We start from the raw sequence: 20402 nt of genomic DNA on the forward strand, positions 1-20402 counted from the left end.
TCGCAAAAAGGAAAGAGAAATACCGAGAGCATGTGCCAGTCAGTGTTTAAGCAAACAGCGTCGTCGGCAAAACTGCTGTCGTCTTCTCCTGACGTCATTGGGTAGCGTGGCTAGGGGCAACCATCTGAGCTCATAAAACTCGGCGCCGCCACCACGGCGGCGGCAGAACTCTTTCTGACTCTGTGCTGCGCAGGTGGTGGATGGGGCGACCAAAAAAGATCCGGTTGCCCGAAAAAGAAGTGGCTGACTGCCAGGCGTGGATGCAATTACCCAGAAGAACAAGAAGTAGTAGTAGTTCAGGTGTTCAATGGCGAGGGACCGCTCGACGAAGACTTTGCGGCGATGGACGATGAAGTACATGAACTGTACAAATAAAGCACTTATATACTTTACTTTGCTTTTGATTTGGTCTTCTGTTGACGACCGTCATATATATACACAGGGAAAATGGTTCTCCCTTATATGGCACTCGTCGAGTTCGGGTTTGTGAGACGAACACAGCTCTCGTGTGACAATGGGCATGCAGCGTTGTGCAAGCTGATTTTTTTTTTTTTGCTTCGTACACGTGTAATTCCACTTCATTGTTCAAGTGATAAAATAATATCGTTGCCTGCCAGCTAGCAAAAAACAAAAGAAAACAACAGCACGCAGCTCTACAGAGAGAGAATAAAAGTTTATTGAAATTAACAGGAGGAATAGTGCTGAAGCTTCAAAGAGGTGTCCTCAGTCCAAGATGCCTTGAGCGCGGGCAGCATCGACAGCCCTTTGAGCCAGCCGAGGCTGGTCGTCCGGGCCGGTGCTCGCCAAGGCGCTCTCCCAAAGCTCGGCAGTAGAAAGTTGCAGGTTTGGGAGCATCAGTTAGGATTGGTCACACCCTCCGACAATATGGCGTAGCGTTCCGGGTTCTCAGCAAAATCGGCAAAGTGGGGAGTTCTGGCGGTTAAAAAGGTGGAGGCGGATAGGATGGGGGAATGCATTCGTCTGGAAAGCACGTAAAGGACGTTGGTGCTCTCGGGGTAGATGGGGAGCGCGTGTCTGACGCGACAGCCTGTAGTGCTGCGTGATCTCTGCGCAAGAGGTCAAGGGCTGCATGCGCTCGGGTTCAGCAACGCTGCTTTCGGCGCCCGCTCGGTGAGTCAATTCTCGAGCGATGGCGTCGGCCGCCTCGTTTAAGGGATACCGGGATGTGCCGGAGCCCATGCATACAATCCTGATTAGCCTCTTCGGGGGCTGCTGTTGCATGATGCGTAGCCATAGAGAAAGAAATATTTTTTTATTTCTCTATGGCGTAGCGTTGTTGTGTGCAGGCGTCCCCTAGCGGAATTCCGACAAGCCTGCTCCGAGTCAGCGACAATGACCGCTGCATTAGTTTGTACGACGGAGAGGGCGATGGCCACTTCCTCCGCTTGTGTAGTATCGTCGCCGGCAAGAGAGAGGCTGCAACGGTGCTTCTTTTGACGACTACGGTGAATACCGTTGCGAACCTACCCGAATAAAACGCCGCGGCCGTATACCCCGTTGTTGGTTGATTGCAATAGATCTTTTCAATGGCTTTTGCTCTGGTTTTTCTCCTGTATACGGGGTGCACGGTGTGCAAATTACCGGGCAGGGGGTGTACCGTGATGGTTTTACGGACTTCGTGCGGTCGGTTCCCCGTGAGTGCAGGCGGGTGGTCGAGTGGAGCCGAGAGCCTCAGGCGTGAGAGGATCGCCCTCCCCGTTTCCGTTACCCCGAGCCCGGCTCTTTGGTTGGCGAGATGAGCCTCAATTAGCTCCTCGGCAGTGCTATGAATGCCGAGCGGAAGAAGTATTTCAGTGGAGGTAGAGACCGGAAGTACGAGTGGTTGTTTATATGCCTTGCGGATCATCGTGTTGACCTTCTGAGTCTGGGAGATGCTGAGCAGAGCGTGGTAACACGCAAATAATCCTCGACACGACAAAGGCCTGGATGAGCCGAAGCAGATCCACCTCTCCCATGCCACGGGTTTTCACGGCGATCCGGCGTATCATGTGCGTCACCTGATTGGTCATTGCCTTGAGTTGGGCAATTAGTACTGAGTTGGTCTCGTTTGCTTGAAAGGTCATTCCGAGAATCTTTATATGCTGAGATGGAGTGATGGTTGGGCCATCCAACTTGAGGGAAATTGTCGGTGTGCCTGGGACATGTTTCTTGCGGGGAGAAACGACTAGCAACTCCGTTTTTTGCGGAGCGCAGCAGAGGCCGCACGACTTCGCATATTCGCTTACCACATACTCTGCTTCTTGCAAGCGATCCCGCATTGCCCCAATTGACCCCGTGGACGCTCTAGACATGGGTGCTCTCAAAGACGCCCCGAAATACATGTCGAAATGTCAGCTCCACTTACTGCGGGATTTGTTGAAAAAGCACGTTATGCTCGTCCCTTCTTAGAGCTTTTTGCTAACGGGCTGCCCTCATTGCCTGATTATCTGAATTCATGATTGTCCACGGGGCAATATGTGCGAGTGAGGGGCATTCAAACAACACCCATAATTTGTGAAGTTATTTATAACATATACCCGTTTGGTTACAGGGATACGCTGATGCTGTAACACCTGCGTGATTTGTTCTTAGTTGCGTTGTCAATTTTAAATACGTAGCGAAAGTATTTTTCATACTTTGTCGGAATGCTCATATTGGAGTACACAAAGCTTTTAGTATACGGTAGACACTTGAAAGATGATCTTCACTCGTGCGCAGCTATTTTTAGTATTCCTTCCGTGCTGCGCACGCTAGAGAGTGAAATTTTCTGGCCCCACACGTTCTACTAACATCTCAAGAGTCTCGGAGCATCTGCATCGATCGCGGTGCTGTAACAACGTCGTCGACCTCCGCGCTGGAATACAGCGCCGGCGCGCGGCATTGCCGTGCGTCCAGGGCAGCATGCGGCGCCCTGAGACTGGACTACAGACTACAGCGAGGACGCATGCTCAATCCCGTGTGCTCTCGCTGGTCCCCAGTCTTACGGCGCGTCATGTCTCCGTGGTATTCAGTGCTTTCCAGCGACCTTCCCGCGTTTCTGTCGGCCCGCCCGGCATTTTTTAGCGTTTTCCATTCTCTCCAACGTATTCCATCGCTAAGCTCCGCTAAGCTGGAAAGCGCTGGGTTTTCCCACGGGGTAGTTTCTGCTTTCCGGAGTGCGGCCGTAGCAATTGTCACCGTTTCTATTCTAATCTGTAGATTACTCCCCTTTGGGTTTCGCCGTCACTGGGCATCTTCATCCGTGCTGCTGAATGCATTCTTTCAATATCACTAATGGTTTTCAACACTACCCGGTGGAAATGCCACTTAGCTATTTCATTCATTCATTCATTCATTCATTCATTCATTCATTCATTCATTCATTCAGTCAAGGTAACGGCAGCGACTGCATGCTGCTTTTCTAAAGTTTTCTGAATATCACCCACCCATCTCAAAAGTTCTGCCCCATTTCCAGCCGCGCGGAGCCCAATCGCCACGAATCCCCGCTTTCTCTTCAGCCCCAGTGTAGTAGCAGCGCGGAAAGCATCTGATATCATGTGGGCACGTGAGGGAGAAGAGAACATCCGTGTTTTCTCATTTTGCAGCCACGGCTGCTGGGGCTAGGGACTGTTGTAACAGAGCGCCCGGCGTGCAGGTATTGAAATGATGCCCTGAAGTGTCCGCGTTGTCTTTCCACGATCGAAGACCGAAGATGAGAACAACCGGATTCCGACCTCTTCTACAGCTGCTTCTGCTGCTGCTGTTCGAACTGCAACGAAATCTGTTCGTACTCGCGCCCAACCCGTGTGAACTCAAGGTGAGCAAGTCAGAGACGAACGCCGTATTGAATCCAGCTGCAAACAAAGCCGCTTGGGCGTGATTGTTGATGTGCAGCGGGTTTTGAGGATTTCTTTCGCGAAATATTTCGGCCACCTTTGTTTACTGAATGGGAAGAATTACTCGTACTTTTTACGTTCGTCTTCGAGTAATTTTTCGATGTATGAGGGACCTTGATGTATAGGTACGTGAGCTGCGCGTTTTTCAAATGAAAGCATTCGACGGAAAACCCAAAGCACAAAAAGGTACAGAGGCTTTTGCATCTTTCTTTCTCTTAGGAACTATAAGGTGTATGTTACGTAGACGCCATTATTGGAATGGGTGTATGTATGCATGTATATGTATGCACGGTATGTATGAATGAACCTGTGCGTGAGCATTTATGTGTACACGTTTGTATGTATGTGTGTTCGTATGTATGTATGCATGCAAGTACAGGGAAGATTTGTAGGTGTGCGTGTGTTTCTCTGTGGGGCAAAAGAGGTCAGGGCGTACACACACGCCATGATCTTCATTTCAAAGCCTCTGCTCTGACATTCCATTCCGGTATCATTACCACAAACTTTTAGAATTCTTTTTTAGAAAAAAATAACTACTTTTCCTTAAAACGTCTATTCTGTAACTCAACTTTAACCACAGATTAAAGCAACTTCATCTTAGGTACTTGACCACCATTGATTCCTTCCTAATTTGTATATATTTGTTCGCTATTTTTAGTTAAACCAATTATTAGGCTAACTGGCAACAGCTAGTAATACACTTAAACCTGGATATTACGAAGTTGACAAAAATTCGCAAACTTTTGTTACATGCAGATTTTGATTACATGAAGGTTTCCAATTCCTGCTCGCGGGAATACTGCAGAAACGAAACGAAAATGCTAGACATCAGTGATGGTGAACTCACCCTTCGATGATTTATTTCACAGTGAAAAACTCATTTGCGCCTGCTGCTTTCCCACGAGCTTAGTCACTACACGGCAATTCAAAACGCAATCTCCCGTAACCGGTATTCACCAATCTAACTTCAGTATCACTTTTTTTCCTTTTGACAGTCTTCGGTGGCTTACCCGGTTCAAGGACCAAAGTTATGCTGAAAAAGTGCCTTTAGAGAACTTGGTGTTTTCTGCCGTACTGAAAATTGTTGAGAGGGTGCTACCGGAGATATTGTGCCTGATGATGATGATGATTGCTATTCGTTTCCCCTTTGTAGCGGGGTGATGACATGTCATTGCACCAAAAAGGACTAATATACCTATGTTTTATACTCTTGGCTTAATACCTGCGCTGCTTAGGGCAGGCACAAAAAGCTAATTAGGCCCAAAATACTGTTTTTTTTTTGTTACAGGTGGTAACTGTCCTAGGCAGCATTCGCCTCTCTGCTTTTAGTTCACCAGCATTCTAATCTTCTTTTCGTCACCTCGACAGCCTTGAAGTGAACTTCCTCTGTGCTACCCTTAAATCCTACGGCTTCTGGAAACCGAATATTTCCGTCATGTAGATGTGAATGGATACCCTCAAACTCCATCACTACGTGCCGCAAAGTTTCCGTTTCTTTTCGGCAGATTACGCATACCCCATCATTTTGTGTGCACTTCCCCACAGAGCTCTAAGTTCGCAAGCAACCTGCTCTAGCCTCAAAAAGCAAAGTACTGCCCTGGGAATTATCGTAGAAATTTTCCTTTCTGATGTTCAATTTCGCCTTGCGGTGACGTTCTTCTTTCACACCGGTGGATATGACACCTAAAATTGTGAGCTTGACTTGAAAATACAAAACATTTTGTTTTCTGGCAGCAGAACTCATCACCGCCGAACCGAAACCCCAGATATCAGTGGAGACGCGCGACTATACACGCCTATTGGCAGGCCTAGCACCTTACCGACATTTCCCTCACCTTGAAACTTGAAAACGTGCGGTAGTTTTGTGGTGAGGGTGAAATTCGCTAATTTAGTGCATTCCTCTAGCCATTTTTCTGAAAAAAAAACGCAAAAAACAATGGCTCCAAAGCGTAGCGAATTCGTTACATCGTGGTTAATTGTCGCAACGCCTTCGTTGCGCAGAGGTCGCGAACACATGGGTTTCAGTGGGGCTGCCAATTGGGACTTGAAAAACTTGTTAGACACAGGAATTTGTTACATAGAGGTTCTTTACATTCAGGTTTAACTGTACGTACAGCTACTTCAATATTTTATGATTTTCAGCCGGATAATTATATGTACGCCCGAGCTTTTCCGTGTGGCATACATATATACAACACTGATAGAGCTAAGTCTGTTATCACATAAGCATGCATGCCCATACATACATACATACATACATACATACATACATACATACATACATACATACATACATACATACATACATACATACATACATACATACATACGTGCATGCATGCATACCTACATACATACATACATACATACGTACGTACGTACATACATACATACATACATACATACATACATACATACATACATACATACATACATACATACATACATACATACATACATACATACATACATACATACAGTGAATCAGAAAATGGGAAATGAGGGGCTCCGTGAAATAAGACAGAAAATAAGGGTTGGCAGTCAAGAAAACCTCGGAAAGCAAAGGGGAGGTTGTGGTGGGTCACAGAAACAGATGAATTTTTTTTACGTACATACGTACGTACATACATACATACATACACATAAGTACTTGTTCGCCCAGCTAACTAAATGGTCTGCTGCCGCGAGACTTGTCCCCGAACACGACTTCCAGAGGCCGAAATTTATTGATTCGCCTATTTTTCATGACTGTACCTCCTGCGAGCAAGATGCCTGCTTCCGCATAATTTGTTTTTTAATTTGTAGCACCAGGTGTTTCCAGCTATCACGCTCTCCTTTCTGACCTGACACAGCGTAATTTGCAGCGGAAATCAAATTTTATTTTCCTTTTTTCCCAGGGTTGCCCAGCGCACAAGCCAGGTCACATCAACCTTCACATTTTGCCTCACAGTCACAACGATGCGGGCTGGTTGGAGACAGTAGACCAGATTTACGAAAATTGTAAGATGTCTTGATGTCTTCCACTTGCACTTTGTGCAGCAGTATACCCGTGGCGAAACTAGCGAAAACCGCAAAGCAGACAAAAAAAAAAAGGAAGCTCACACTAACGCGTAAGACTTGAAGGTAGCGACACTCTACGCAACCTTCACAACCATCACGAAGGTTTAAGTCCACAACTGCAGCCGGTTCGCTTCTTCTTCGCGGCTGAAGCGACGTTCACTCCATCATTGTTGCTATAAGTGTGAGCTTCCTTCATTTGCTTGGAAGTGCTAATCATTGGGCATCAGCTTGGAGGGGCGTACGCTGTGACGTGTCTTTCTCTTCCAAGCAAGTGTTGCCACGATTACGGCGAACGCTGGAGATTTTTTTGGCCAATCTTGGCCACTCCCCCTTAGTGGGTATGCTTGGCTTGCAAACGTGCGCCGGAGACGCTGGGCGGTTGCCGGGAGGCACGCACACACGAGCGCTCGGAATTTTCTTGATTTTTTAACTGCCGTGTGGTCGCCACAATCTTGCGCATTGTCCCTAAGTGGGTATGTTTGGCTTGACAAACATGCGGCGGGGACGCTGGGCAGTCGTCGCGGCGCAAGCACACATGAGCGCTCGGCATTTTCTTGTTTTTGTTAACGGTCGAGCGGCCGCTCCGAGGCCCGGGCTCACGTGCGCGCGCTTTGCAATTTCTTGGTAATTTTAACTGTGAACACGAAAAATTACGATTTGGTAAACAGCTTCGCAGTTAGAAATTTGTCGCTATCCCGCCCTGCGAAAGTGGATAGGCGGCAAAGTTGTTGTAAACCACTGCAAATGGTGATGGAGGAGGGTATGAAATGTTTCTCATTGTATCGGAGGGCTTGTCGCTTGCGCTCGGTGAGTGTCGCTAGAAAAGGGTACAGACTATCGGCACTCTTTTCTCCTATTGTTCCGTGCCACCGCCATGATTATTGGTCAGTTCGCATTACGTAACATTTTTTCACACAGCGACGGTTCATGGACGCCGCCGTTTTGATTATCCGTTTTAGACGGTCAACTCTAGTAGCCTAAGCTTGTCCTCCCTGCTCTGCGGCTGCGCCCGGATGACGTCGTTCCGAATGCGAATCAAAGATAGCGCGTGTGGCACCATTTCTGCAGCAGAAGTGTGTCTAAAGATGCTGTTTTGCTGCGACATCGCTAGTGCTACTAACAAACGACCCGGTCGAAGTTAACGGGGAGGCCGTAGATGCGGTAATCTCGCAACACTGATGAACGACAAAGTGGCCGCTGTTGCTGACTTGCATGCCTCAGTGGCGGTACTCCAACGCCTTCGGCTTTTGGCAGAAATTCTTTGACAGGCAACTAAAGCGGCTAGTTGGGCGAGTGGGTGGCTAACTAGTGAAGTCATCGTACTAGCGAAGATTCTGTGGCGTAGACTGTGGAATAAACTGAGTTGAAGTTTTAGCGCGAACTTCGTTTCTTCTGCAGCCTTGTCCCTGTGTTAATGTTCGCTGTTACGATGAATTTCCCAGTTAGAAAGGCAGACATTTAATATTGCATCTTTTCAAAATCAGGGTTCCCCGTTTCAGTTCGGAGGAATCGAGCACGTGTTTCCCAAGTAGAAGCTGAGTGCGCTGCCTGTACGCTCACCAGCGCGTCGCCAGCGGTGAACAACAGTTGGCACAGCGCGTGTGCCGTGACAGGAGAACGTGACGGGACGCGAGTATAACAGGTGCAACCCAGCCAAAGAGGTCTCTAATTTTGGGGAAGCTGTGAAGTGAACTGGCTCCAATCTGTCAGCCGAAGTAATGCACGCCAAAAGACCAGGGAATGAAAGCGACGAAACAGACACAAACACGGTGTAGCACTAAAGAAGTCCTTAGTAGGTATCTTCAAGGCAAGCCATAATACTTTTGCCACCGAAGAGAGAGAAAGAGCGAGAAAGAGGGAACTTTATTCTTATCCTGTTGCCTGCAGGGAGGGCTGGCCCTCCTCCCTAAACGGCGGCCAGCAGCCCCTTGGACTTGGTGGCGTTTTCAGCAATTGGGCGTCCCAGAGTAGGGCGTCTGGGCAGGGGAGCAGGAGGAGGAGAGAAACGTTTATTGGAGCAGAAAGTGCTGTTGTGGGTGGCCTTCCTAGTCCGCATAGCCGCAAGTCGTGGCAGCGGCTCTTGCCCAAGACGCGAGGTTAACCTCCGTCTCTAGCAGGCAGCTGGTCAGCTCGCACTCCCACTGCTCCAGGGAGGGGGAAGAGATGGGATTTGGGTGGTAGGGGCAAGTCCAGACAAGGTTGTGTGTGGTGTTTGGGGTTTTACAGGATGGGCATTCGTAGGGGTGCATGGTTGGTAATGTGTAGTGTAGAATTGTTGTGTTGTGTCTGGGTTTGTAGTCATCGCCAAAGGCGTGCGTCGTTGGTGTTGAGAGATGGAGGAGGAGGAGCGTAGATGAGGCGATTTCGATGGTAGTGGTTCGAGATGTCTGTGAAACGACTCGGGACTCGGAGGTGATTGAGGGATTCCGGTGGGACTTCTCTGCCTTCAGGGAATGCACGGGTAGTTAATTCGCGGGCAGCGGCATGTGCCCCCTCATTCCCTGGAAGGTTGGCGTGCCCTGGTGTCCACACGACGTAGATGGAGGGCAGCTTGTGTATGCGTCATAATATGTTGAAGGCTTGAGGCGAGATACATCCTTTTTGATAGTGGCGGCATGCTTCCTGGGGGTCTGTGATAGAGACAATGTAATCTGATTGATTGATTGTAGGGTTTAACGCGCCGACGCGACGCAGGCGATGAGGCGCGCCGTAGTGGAGGGCTCCGGATTAATTTGGACCACCTGGCGATCTTGGACCACCTGGCGACCTGGCGATCTCAGCAGCGCAACGCCTTAGCCACTGAGCCACCGCGGCGGGTACAATGTAATCTGTCATGGATGTGTTTGCAGCTAGAGCTATGCCAGTTTCTTCTGCTGTCGTGGTGGGCCGGGGAATTTTTTTTTAAATGCCTGGTACTTGAAGACTCACGTCACAAATAGCTGTCATTGTTCATCTTTAACCAGAGTGTATACCGCACGCAGGGCTTCTGATGAAGGCAGCCGTGGAGCGGCGGGGAGGTTGAATGACGTCACCGAGCAGAAGCCAATGCGGCCCCGACTCGTGACGTCACGGAGGAGCTGGGTACATTGTACTAGGGCTAAGGACGGAACACAGAAGGAACAAAAACACAGGAAGAACGCCAGTCCTGTGTTTTGAGGGGTGTAGCAGGGCGCATCAATGAAAATGAATGAATGAATGAATGAATGAATGAATAGATAACTTTTTTGTGTTTACGTCATCACCCTGTCGCAGATGTGAGGATTATCTATGACAACACGATCCAGGCACTCAGCGACAACGCCCTCCGTCGATACGTGTCGGCCGAAAACGTCTTCTTCTCTCGCTGGTGGCGGGGTCAGCCCAGCAGGGTCAGGAACCTAGTAAGAAGACTCGTGAAGGCAGGTGGGTCGATTTTGGGATATTCCTCTCGGCGATTTATTTGCATGCCAGTGTTGACTCTTGCGTGCCACATACAGAGTGTTTCACCTAACTTTAGCCAGAGTTTAATGTAAGACACGGCAACCAAATGCATGTCGCTAACTTTTCTCTGTAGTTTCTCACGCTATTTTTTGTATGTTGCCTAATTAGACATTTAGTCCATTTTAATTAGCCAACTTTCGAACCGGGCAAGCTAGTCAAAAAAATCCCAATTAGGAAGTTGCAGAGCGGTTTTCAAAACCTCAGAATAAACACTTTCTGTCATTATATCCATTAGGTGTTAGTGTTTTTCAGCGTATTGAAGATGCCCGCGAAACACAAAAAAATACCACGTGACGTGCCGGCTCGCGCGTCTTTATAAAAGTGCTCTCAAACGTTGCGCGCACAAACTACCATGGGCGAACTGCCGCTTAAAAGGCGACAGGGCAGCAACGTAGGCCTTGGCTGTGCCATTTGCGCCAACGATGTGCTTCTTTCGCGGCAGATCGCCAATAGCGATAAGCATACGCACCGATTATCGCTTGTTCTGCCGGAATCAACAGGTTCGTCATCTGCTCTATCACTTTTTAAGCGGCGGCGCGCCTATAGTAGCTTGTGCGCGCAACGTTTGGGAGCACTGTTATCAAGACGCGCGTAGAGTTCCTGGAGCTATATACAGGAACTCTAGACGCGCGAGCCGCACGTCACGTGGTATTTTTTTTTTTGTATTTCGCGGACATCTTCAACACGCTGAGAAACACTAACACCTAATGAATATAACGGAAGAATGTGTTGATTCTGAGGTTTTGAATACCGCTCTGGAAATTTCTAATTAGGATTTTTGCCTAGCTCCGTTGGTTCTAAAGTTGGCTAATTAAAATTGACTAATTGCCTAATTAGGCAACCTACAAAAAATAGCGTGAGAAACTACATAGAAATGTTAGCAACATGCATTGGGTTGCGTCCTCTTAGAGTGCAACAAAACATTTTTAAACTCTGGCTAAGGTTAGGTGAAACACCCGCTATAATCAATGTTGACATGCCTCTGCGTTCCTATAGCAACCAGAGGCGAACGTGCATTCCTGGCGCCGCGCACTTCCGCCCTCCGCCGTGGGAATATACGGTTAACCCCATTCATCACCACATCTCATTATTGTTAATTTTTAGGGGCGAAGCACCTTAGGACCTAGCTTTTTCCGGGGCTTATTCCTTGGCGTCCGTGTATAGTGTTGCGCATGCGTGAGGAGCATTGGATTGGATAGGATTGGATTAAATTGAATTGTATCGGATTGGATTGGATTGGAATTTTATATACTGTACACACGCATTGTCACTCATTTACATGCGCGAGTGGGCAATGCCTCGGGTGATTTACGGTAAGAACGATCCCCAGTGCTTCGCCCACTCGTCATGACTCCCTTCGTGGAGATGCGTGAATTTTTTTTTTCTGACAACCCGCTTCTTTCCTGTCCGTGTTCACGATGTTACACATTCGTGACAAGCGGCCCGGTGCAGAAAAAAACAACGGCGCACCACACTTTCCTGCCGCCTTCTTCAGGCGGTGGGACAATTAGTGCGCATAATAAGGGACCACCACAGGCCGTATACGTGACTCGGTGTGTGTGTTGATTGATTGATTGTGGGGTTTAACGCGCCGACGCAACGCAGGTGATGAGGCGCGCCGTAGTGGAGGGCTCCGGATTAATTTTGACCACCTGGGGATCTTTATCGTGCGCCGAAATCTCGTACACACGGGCGTTTTTGCTTTTCGCCTCCATCAGAAAAGCGGCCGCCGCGGCCGGGAATCGAACCCGCGACCTCGTGCTCAGCAGTGCAACGCCTTAGCCACTGAGCCACCGCGGCGGGTTCGGTGTGTGTGCTGTGGGTCTAAGTTGTGGGTTGTCTTTTACGTGCGCCGAAATCTCGACAAGCGGAAATTTTCTTGTTCGGCTTCGGTCATAAAAACAGCTCAGTCGCCCGCTGAGCTACCGCTGTGAGTGCCGCTAAAGTGTGGCAAGAGTTGCACCGAAACCTGATAATACCCGCATTTTTTTGGTTCCTTAGTAAATGGTGGAAAAACACAATACTCACTTTGGGTGACACGGCGTGCGTACGGGTCCCTTGATTAGGATACGCAACAATCGGCGGTACCCAGTCTAAAATCACAACAGGAATACCGCAAAAACCTAACAAGAATTCCTGTCGTACGAGAAAAAACTTTCTTTTGGCAACAGAAGTCCTGCTGTTACAATACCGCAAAAACCTAACAAGAACTCCTGTCGTACGAGAAAAAACTTCCTTTTGGCAACAGAAGTCCTGTTGTTACGACAAAACTGTCTGTTGTTGCGAAACACATTTCTGTCGTAACGACGAAGTCAATTTTCTGAACGACAAACTTTCCTTGCGTCACAACAGAACTGCCATTTACGCTACTCTTCCCAATGGCCAATAACAATCAAACCATGTGCAACTACTGACGGAACATCAGGATCACGACAACACAGGAATTCGACACGAGGGAACATCAAAATCAGGACAGGAATACGACACACAACAGAAGACGAGAATCCAAACACGACAAGATTACGGCAAGACGACAGCACGACACGCGAAAATATGCCAAAACTGCAGAAATTTCTTTCTGACGCCTTTTTCGACTGCGTAATTTGAGCATGGGCAAGAGTAACGAAGCGTACGCGTCCCAAGCATGTATTTATTTACCGACCAATCAATTATTTACCGACCAATCAGATCCCCCCTCCCCGTTTTTTCTTTTTTTTTTTTTTCTGCAGAGACTGGTTGGATGATTGCGGGGTTTAACGCGCCAACGCAACGCAGGCGATGGAGCGCGCCGTAGTGGAGGGCTCCGGAATAATTTTTACCACCTCGGGATCTTCAACGTGCGCTGAAATCTCGTACACAAGGACGTTTTTGCTTTTCGCCTCCATCAGAAAAATGGCCGCCGCGGCCAGGAATAGAACCCGCGTCCTCGTGCTCAGCAGCACATTCTGTAGAGACTGAACAAGCGCTTGTTGCATGGAGTCTACGTTAAGTTCCCGCATAACGTCCAGACTGTGCGCCGCGGAAAGCGGTACGCGGGAGGCCGTACCTGTGTATGTAGTGACACACACTTAGAGCCAGGTGAGGTCGTAGCCAGCAAATACCAACAGACGCCACGGCCGTAATCCGTAGCCCGCCATTGTATCATTGTCATTGCGTACGTAGCCCGCCATTGTCCGTAGCCTGACACTGTCTGCACGCTTACGTTTACATCTCATTGTGAATTTTGGAGGGAAAGCTCAATTATACCAGGTAAGAACCTAGAAAACGCTTCGTAGTGCCCGCCTGACCTTTAAGCCATGCCAAGGTCAAACCAGTGGCCCATGATGTTCCGCAGCGAAAGCGCCTAATCACTCGTTCATTCCAAGGGGAAGGGTGCAGAGAGGAAGATAGGCAGAAAGTGCGAGCGTGCGTGCCATCAGAAAATGATTCAAGGAAGTGCTTGATGAATCACTGCGAGCACTGCGTTCACTGCGTGCACGCGCAGACACCGCTGACTGCGCCGAGCAGCGACTGTGTTTTACCTCGCGGTGCAATTGTACAGGCGTTGACTGCGTGCCCTCCGCGGGAAAAACGAGCTATCACTCTACGAACTTGGTTTAACTGCGTGCAACCACGGCATTTTTTTCAGCCGCTGTCGATAGACATATAACGCAAGGGTCCCACGTATTATATGATGGCAAGTTGGAATAGTTGGCTGAGATTCACGGTGCAAAAAAATAAATGTCCTTCTGTATCTCGTATCCTTGTGTATCTCGTGCTTCCTTCATCAGGTGTCCATATATACATATTCTTGCGTAATACATATTCTTACGTAATCCTGCAATGCACGTAACTAACTTACAATGCCTGAAAGTGAACAATGATTGACATGGTTCCCCACGTTTGCTCGAAAGGAGACAAACGGCTGCCGGTTCGGTCTTTTACCCGACAGGGCGGCTACAGTTTGTGGGCGGCGGCTGGACGCAGAACGACGAGGCAGTGACGCATTACACGGCCATCATCGACCAGATGACGCTGGGACTTCGCTTCCTGAACGACACCTTCGGCCCACAGTGCAGTGCCCCCAGCGTGGCTTGGCAGGCCGACCCTTTTGGACACACGGCTGCCCAAGCGGAGCTCTTCACCAAGGTTGCGGAGACTCACCGAAAATTTTACGAAGGGCGATGACGACAAAATACAACTTAAATTTGCTCAGTTGGAAATAACTATCCTTCGGTAACTCGGCAGCTCAGTAACGAAAGGCGCGTTTTCAAACGAAAAGAATCAAGAAATATTTAAAAAACCTTCAAATTTCGCGCTGCAGTGACGTAATACTGGCAGAATTGACGAAAATGGGCCAGCACTGGAGAGTTATTTGTGTGTTGGCTGTGCGTTAGACGATCAAACGGAATTAGAGGCCAATCGCCCAGTCTTCGGGGTGGCTTAGACTGGCGGCCTAGACTTGCGGCTTAGACTGGTGGTTAGACATAGACTTAGGCTTAGACTTAGACTGGTGGCTGAAACTGGAAGCCGCCATTCACAAAAGCAATTACGTTTCTGTCCCGTCATGAAGAAATCGCCAGAAAATGTCTGGAGAGCCACCATTGTTTCACCTGTTTTCTTTAATATCTTAATTATTGGTTTTACGCTTGGGAAAAAATTGGTATCCTTGTTATCGGGACAAAGCAGCTTCTTTATTTAACCAAACTTGTATTTTGTGCCCATTTTCCCCTCGAATGGGCCCGAAGTTCCGCAGTTTTCTGCCCCAATGCTCCTGAGGTTCATGGCTGCAAAAGTAGAGCCAACGCTAGACGTGTTCGGGACATATATGCGCGCTTTGAAGCGGGGTCGCTTCAAGTTTCAAGTTCATTTTCTTCTTTCCAATCTGTGGAATGGGAAGGAATAGCTAAAGGCTACGGCCTGACAGAGGCTCTTGCTCCACGGGGAAATCCATCAGTACAGCAAACCAACACAATAGCATTCAATTTCATACACACAAAAAATACGCTCGAAGTGTGAGTAAACTGACGGGGGTGGGGATGGATACATATATTCACAGGCTCTCCCATACAGCTGTAGAATACTTAAATACAACGAACAATAGTTTGTAGCTTACAAACATACAACTTATTGTTTAAAATTACATTTCGTAAGCATATATAGTAAACATATAATAAATATAATAGCGCATTTCCCAGGTCCGCCGTCAGCAGGTCCGAAGGTTCAAGTCTGCAGCCAGCAATCACTTTCTGCAACTGCCCTGCTGTATTCTTTCCCTTGTTTATGCTTATTATTGTACTCCTCCTCTGTGTAACGCCTCACGGCTCTAAGAGTAAATAAATGAATTGAAATGAACTGAAATGACAGTTAGAAACAGAAAACAGCAATAACAGGCAGATTAAGAGTATTCCATACTAATGGAATACATGGCTTACCGCTAACATGGGAAAAGAACATGTTGCGCCAGTTGGTACTCAGCTGAGGAACATATTACAGCGTGAGGGTTGACGAAGAGTGAGAAGTCACACTTAACAATAAACAGACGCTGTCTCGTGTGCCTTCAAACTCCTCGCCAACCTTCCCGCAGTGAAGGGTTCCATCACTGCTAATACGGAGCTCGCAAGTTATCAGTCGGTTTTATGTTCTCTGATTCCCTTTAGCAGCGGCAGTTACGTTGCTTTCTGTGAGTTAACGGGTTGCAAGTGCAGGTTCAAGAAACCGCCTGCCAAAGCTTTGCAAATACGGCGCAAATTTTCGTGCAGTCTCGGAACTGTAGGCACGTTTGTGGCTGTCTTCCTTTCTACATTTTTTTAGGGGGTATGTGTGTGTATACATGTTTCTGTCTACATTTTCATCCTGCACTGGCATTTGATCATTCGTATATCTGCAACAATCATTTGGAGCAGCAAATCCATCACTGTACGGTGCTGACCTCTTCCGTATCGTTAAACAATCCTCCCTCTTTATTCCCGACAACTGTTTTGTTAGGACGATGAAGAGGAGGAGGGGGTAATAACTTTCGTTTGGTAATTGAATATCTTCAGTCTTCGCGTAAAGGTGCCCTCTATCCCAGGTTTCTGCTGCCCTTTGCTTCGGGCGTGTCATGACACCTGTCCCTGGTCATCTCTACTCGAGCTGGTTCGAAGTACAGAAATATCGTTTACTCGCCCTCACTGGCGAAAAATTGGAGCTTTGCAGATTATAGTCGTCAGACTGCGAGAAATTAAGCTTTGCTCATACCAAATTAAGGTAAGGTTTTTTTAGCCAATGAACATGGTCTACTTGAGTTTGCAGCAGACGAATCGAGGGGAAAACGCGATTTCCTTCAATTAAACACCGATAAATACACCGGCGGACTGTTCTAGAAATTCTCAATGTTATTTGACACAACTGTACTTTTGAGATAGCTACGAAGTGCATTCTGCTTTGGGCTGTGGCGTTGTTTCGAAGTGTATCTATTAAAAATGATATCTTGCTGCAGATGGGATTCGACAGCCTAATGACGGGCCGTTTATCGACCTTGACGAAGAGGAAATGGCAAGAAGCTGGGACGCTTGAACGCGTCTGGGAAACAGGTATTCGTCCGAAGGAAAAGTCTTTGTCGGGTGCCATAATGAACGAGTTAGTAAAATGTGCTCGCCTTTAAGGTGAGCCCAAAGTCAGAAACGCTCACCAGACGGGCGTATTCACTATTTGAGTCGCGGAAACCAAAGCCACCCCCAAAATGGATGCCCTCTGCTGCATGCTTTTATGCAATGAGTCTCCAGTGCGCCGAGTTAACTATTAATTGAATAGCATGTGCATTCTTCCGTGTTTGTATTACTTTTTGTTTCTTTGGCCCAAGTGATGTTCCCAGACATAGACCGCTTTTATTGATAGCCAGTGGCGGAGCCTTGTTTTGAATACGTAATAATTTCTCATCAGTTCCATGTGACTCTCTGTAACACTTTTTCTGTCTAAGAAAATGTATTTATAAGAGTATCAGCCCTCCTCATTTTCATGCAACACCAGTCATATTGTCCCTAAAGATGTATTTCCGCAATGCAGTTCTGTATAGCGGTGAAGCCGACTCTAAAGCGCATTGGTGTCTCACGTTCCGGGTCTCACGTTTGCGAATGCTGTACTCTGCTTAAAATCAGACGTTCTATCAGGCCTTGAAGTAAACCAGAGAACGGTAGGACGTTTGGCCTTAGGCGCGCATGGAAAAACAACTAACGAAGCAGTTCAGGGAGATATGGGCTGGGCGTCGTTTGAAGTTAGAGAAGCTCAGAGTAAAATATGCTTTGAGGTGAGGTTGAGGGCAATGGATCAACGAAGGTGGGCAGCTAAGGCTTTTAGGTACCTATACTTGTAAAGCGTGGACACACAGTGGTTAAGAAAGACTAGAAGGCTAACGATGAAATACGGAAAGAACAGTGGGGAATCCAAAACAGCCAAAGTAACCAAAAAAGAGGCAAGGCAGATTGAAACGAATAAATGGAGGGAAAAATGGAAGCTAAAACGTCGTTAGAGATGTACAGGGCTGAGAAGATGAACATCAGAAAGGAAAATTTCTACGATAATTCCCAGGGCAGTGCTTTGCTTTTTGAGGCTAGAGCAGGTTGCCTGCGAACTAAGAGTTTTGTGGGGAAGTATTCACAAAATGATGGGGTATGTGTGGTCTGCGGAAAAGAAACAGAAACAATGCGGCACATAGAATGTGAGGGTATCCATCCAAATCTACATGAAGGGAATATTGGGCTTCCAGAAGCCCTAGGATTTAAGGGTATCAGAGAGGAAGTTAACTTCAAGGCTGTCGAGGGGACGAAAAGAAGATTAGAATGCTGGTGGACGAAAAGCAGAGAGGGGAATATTGCCTAAGACAGTTACCACCTGTAACAGGGAAAAGAAAGTATTTCGGGCCTCATAAGCTTTAGTGCCTCCCCTAAGCAGCGCTAGTATTAAACCAAGAGTGTAAAACACGATTATATTAGTCCTTTTTGGTAAGACGACATGTCATCACCCCGCTTCAAAGGGGAAACCAATAGGAATCATCATCATCATCATCATCATCATCGGTGTATAGCGTTTTTAGTGACACATTGGGTTTCATAGAGGTAATTAATATAAGGACATGTGACCTTTCTCTTTTCATACATTACCGCCTATAACGACCCTGAAAAAAATTCTTCGCAGGTGTGCATTTTTATAAGCAATTACGCAGACATTAAGAGGTCTGGTGACACCCCTTTATATGAATACGGGGTCGTCTAAGGAGTCATTTATTAAAAATCGCATGTGACTTACTACAAATATATCAGCCTGCCTGTGTTCCTCCTACAGAATGTCTTCTCAGCAAAGAATGGGTGAGCAGTAGTGAAGCCGACTTCTAAAGGGCTCAGTGTAGAGCAGTCGTCAGCGCATTCATCCGAGAATTACCACTCGAGATTTTCTGCGAATTTTTGATAGCCTATACTGGAAGTAATGAATTGCTTCCATCGGCAATAAAATTGGATATCAGTGCTAGCTATTTTCTCTTGTTCGTGTATCTTTAAAACTCAAGGTGCAGCACCTGCGCCCTAAACGCGACTGTGGGCTGGATACGTGCACGTTCAGGATTGAGCTGCTCTCAGAGTCGAAGGTACTTGGACGTCATGCTGTAAACTGCAGGTGGCCGAGATGGAGACATCCTGGCATGGGTACCCGAAGAGTTTTACGCCACTCCTCCGGCAACGGGATTCACTTATAACGGTTGCATGCCCCCAAGGGTGAGGGGAACTTTCTCATTCGTTATTAGCCCCGCAACAGTGTGCCGGGTAGATAGGCTCGAAGGGCATTCTGTAAAAAAACTGGCTATCCTCCGATGTCACATACCCACAACCCCACTCCCCCCTGGCAAACCTATCAGGCAACCGGGGGAAGGGGGGGGGGGGGGGTGCCAGGTGGTGCTAGCCTTGCACGATATGCCGGCAATCGCCCCACTGTAGTGGTACGCGATGTTTCAAATATATGTCTCCTTCACCATGAATCTGCGATTTGTGTGTGCCAAAGGAAACTGATAAGGCTCTATAGAACTTGGTGTTGGGCTAGTTGGTTCATGTTTACAAGTGAAAATTTGAGCGCAAAAATTCGACAAAGACTTAGAAAGACCAGACGGGACTAGCGCTCTAGTCCCGTCTGGTCTTCCTGTGTCTTTGTCGAATTTTTGCGCTCAAATTTCCACTTGTAAGGCTCTATATCTCTCAGCGAAGTTTCCAATGCCCCACTCGGAAGAGGACGTGGCCCAGAGTGGTGTGTGTATCTGTTAACTTGCGCATTGCCGAGAACAACGTTGTCCTCTCTGAAGCATACTGTGGGCTGCGCATTATATAGCGTTCCACACCTCCTACCACCCAACATCACCTCCTACTGCCTACTTCTTCCTCCGGCGCTACTGCTCCCTCCCAAATCAACTCGCCCTCATCAGAGCCTTCCCCCAGACGTAGGGCTACGTACCCGCTCCTCACCCTCATTTAGACTCCAAGAATAGCGTATAAATGCGGACAATTTGAACTAAATTTGACCGAGACTTGTGAAATGTATCATCGCTCCTAGAAGTATTCCCAGTCATGATTGCACGCTTAGAACGATTCTACCCCCCCCCCCCACAACTGCAGATGTATAACTGGATCACTCTAGTTAACAATAATCGCACTCACATCGCAGCGCGGGTACTGCTTCTAACCAGCGCGGGCTTGTGGTCTGGCTGCGGAACTGCCAGCGTTATGGCCGTTAACAGGTTCAGCGCTCTTTTTTATCATGCCAGGCCAAACCAGACATCACCACGCGCCAAGAAACGCATGACAGAATCCATTTGGCAGCTTATAACGTCTATCGTGATGTTACAAAACAACAACCCCTGGGGTTTTATTAAAGCAGAAAAATGGGCTAGATGTTGTTCGGTTGTAGGTTGTCGTTCTTTTCATTTTTAAAGAGAAAGCATTCTTAATGGGACCAATGGCGTCTTGTCAAAAAACGCATGCATTTCCC

This window comes from Haemaphysalis longicornis, unplaced genomic scaffold (assembly GCF_048455015.1).
Source record: "Haemaphysalis longicornis isolate Haplotype H1 unplaced genomic scaffold, Haemaphysalis longicornis Haplotype H1 scaffold_10, whole genome shotgun sequence".
Taxonomy (NCBI): Eukaryota; Metazoa; Arthropoda; class Arachnida; order Ixodida; family Ixodidae; genus Haemaphysalis; species Haemaphysalis longicornis.